Consider the following 2,782-nt stretch of genomic DNA (forward strand, 5'->3'; position numbering starts at 1 on the left):
CGATATTGAACTTTGAATTAGATTTTGAAACTTACCGTAAACATCTATTCAATTCAATATCATAAGTTGATCCTAGATCACATGATCTAAATCCTGATATGGTTAGGCTTAATTTCAAGAGTGTTATTCGTGTTCTTTGATTTGTTAGTTAAGCCTAAAACTTTAGTTTGGGCAATACATACATTTTGGGAACACGGTAGTGCGATTGAGTGGGAGCGCTAACGTAAATATGGAATCTATAGCTTCTATCTGGCGAATAGTAAGCAAAGGGTGATTTCCTTCGAGCTTAACCAAACGAGATAAATGATTGAGTACTCATTTCACTAAGTTGAAATATCATTTATACAGGGTTAAGTGTTTTAAAGATAAAATACATTGTAGGGTGTTACGGTAATTTAAGTCCCTTTACAGTGTAGATCATCCATATAGAGGATCATTGATCACATTAGGATTATAACAATGGATAACTAATAATGTGTCTATATGGTGGAACATATAGAGCATTCTATATACTGAGAGTGCAATTCTGAGTTCTATGTGTGGATTCAACGAAGAATTAATAAGTCAGTGAATTTAAGTGGTAGATTCTAGATCTGCTTATTGGAAGCTCGGATATATAGACCCATGGTCCCCTCACTAGTTGAGATGATATTACTTGTAGGACTCATTTAATTGATTTTAATTAATCAATTAAAAATTCTCAAGATAGACTTGTCAGTTTGAGAATTGAGCACTTATAAAGGGCAAAACAGTAAATAGAGATTTTGAAGGGCATATTTATTAATTAGGAAACTTTAATTAGTTTCATTATTAATAAAGTAAATGATAATATATTATTGGATAATTATTTTTTAATTATTAAATAATTAGATTTATCATTAATATGGTTGAACAATGGAATTGGCAATTTTTCAAAAAGGGAAACTATCAAGTGTAGAAAAAGGAAAGTTGGAAAAGAGGCAAGCCTTGTTTCCACATTGCCTAGGCCGGCCCCTTTACCTTCCTTTTCCCTTTGATTTTCTCAGTTCAAAATGTCAATCATAGCCCTTGGTGGTCTTCTATAAATAGAAGGCAAAGGCTTCAGAGTTTCACACATCTGTACAACTGAAAAGCTTTTCACAGCATTATTCCTTCACTGTTTCGAAATGTATGAGTGCTAGAGTAGTGCCCACACACATCAAGTAATACCTCAATCATAGTGAGGAAGGCTGTGTAGATTTCAGAGATAACAAAGAAGGACTTTCGGGCTCAGATCTTGATTATACTGCGCTGCGAAAGGAATCAAGGGTTAGAGATGCGAGTGGGAGGAGACATATATATTCATTTGCAATCCTTTGTAAGATTTCTGATACTCTTATGTGTTTAATTTCATATCGTTTTAGAAGTTCATATTTAGGTTGTTAAATCAACATACTTGTGAGTAGATCTAAGTTCCTGGTAAAATAACTTCCAACAACAACTTGCCCTAACCAAGGCCAAAAAGGAAGAATCCTCCAGTCACAGTTTGGACAAAGGGTAGAGCGTTGCCAAATAGGGAACTACCCAGGGCGGGGACGAAGTTGTGGATCCCCAACTTTGGGAACCAAATAAATATGTTGGGTTGGTGGAAGAATTAGAAGAAATTGAAATTGACCGAAATGTTCCGACCAAAAAACTCAAAATTGGAAAAGGTTTGTTGCTTGAAGTAAAATCAACTCTGATAAATTTCTAAGAGCAAACCTCGACTTTTTTGCCTGGTCACATGAGGACAGGGTCAGAATTGATCCTTCTATAATTTCACATGCCCTGAACATTGATCCAAACTTCTGGCCCGTTCAACAAAAAAGAAGACTATTGGACAAAGAACGAGCCTTAGCACTAAAAGAAGAGGTAGAAAAGCTGTGTAACAACAATTTCATAACTGATGCTTTCTACCCGGCTTGGGTAGGTAGCCCCGTACTAGTGCCCAAGCCAAAAAAAATGGCGAGTATGTATTGACTTCACAGACCTCAACAAGGCGTGCCCCGAAGACTGTTTTCCACTTCCAACAATAGATCAACTTGTGGATGCAACAGCAGGACACAAGATATTAAGCTTCATGGACGCCTATTTGGGGTATAATCAAATTAAAATGCATCCACTGGACCAAAAATACACAAGTTTCCAAATAGATATGGGTCTATACTGTTATAATGTCATGCCATTTGGTCACAAGAATGTCGGAGCTACATACAAAAGATTGGTAAATAAAATGTTCAAAGACCAGATCGGACGAAATATGGAAATATATGTGGATGACATGCTTGTCAAATCTAGGAAGGCTGGGGGACATATAGATGACTTGGACGAATGCTTCAAAGTCCTCAGGAAATACAACATGAAACTCAATCCCCTAAAGTGCTCCTTTAGAGTCAACTCCGGTAAGTTTCTGGGCTTTATCATTAATGCCTGAGGTATTGAAGCCAATCTAGAAAAAATTCAAGCCCTCCTGGATATGAAATCGCCTACAAAAACCAAAGAAGTCCAAAGTTTAACTGGTCGGATTCCCACACTCAGTAGATTTGTTTCAAAGTCAACAAACAAGTCTGTTCCATTCTTCAACATCTTGTGAGGAAACAAATAATTTGAATGAATGGAGGAATGCAACGCGATGGTTGCAGTTGATTATTTAACTAAATGGACAGAAGTCGAGTCGTTGGCAACCATCACATCCAAGAAAGTGGAAGACTTTATTGTGAAAAATATAATTTGTCAGTTCGGACTACCATACAAGATAGTCTCAGACAATTTCAAACAATTTGAC

The sequence above is a fragment of the Cannabis sativa genome, chromosome 9 (assembly GCF_029168945.1).
Source record: "Cannabis sativa cultivar Pink pepper isolate KNU-18-1 chromosome 9, ASM2916894v1, whole genome shotgun sequence".
NCBI lineage: Eukaryota > Viridiplantae > Streptophyta > Magnoliopsida > Rosales > Cannabaceae > Cannabis > Cannabis sativa.